The sequence below is a fragment of the Eimeria mitis genome, genomic scaffold (genome assembly GCF_000499745.2).
Source record: "Eimeria mitis Houghton genomic scaffold, Emh_scaff4190, whole genome shotgun sequence".
In the NCBI taxonomy this organism is placed as follows: Eukaryota; Apicomplexa; class Conoidasida; order Eucoccidiorida; family Eimeriidae; genus Eimeria; species Eimeria mitis.
Genome location: NW_013572517.1, coordinates 2,489 through 2,723, shown reverse-complemented (window position 1 = coordinate 2,723; position 235 = coordinate 2,489).

Below are 235 nucleotides of genomic sequence, written 5' to 3'. Positions count from 1 at the left end.
AAAAAAAAAAAAAAAAAAAAAAAAAAAAAAGAGAAAGAAACAAACAGAGAGAGAAAAGAAAGAAAGAAAGAAAGAAAGAAAAGCATAAGAGGAGAGATAAAGACAGCGACACGCATCATAAAAACAGCAGAATAAAAACAAAAAAAGCAAAAAAACAAAAAAACAAAAAAACATAAAAAGAGAAAGAAAAACAATGAGACAACGAAACCAAGACGAACTCAAGAGAAGAAGAAGA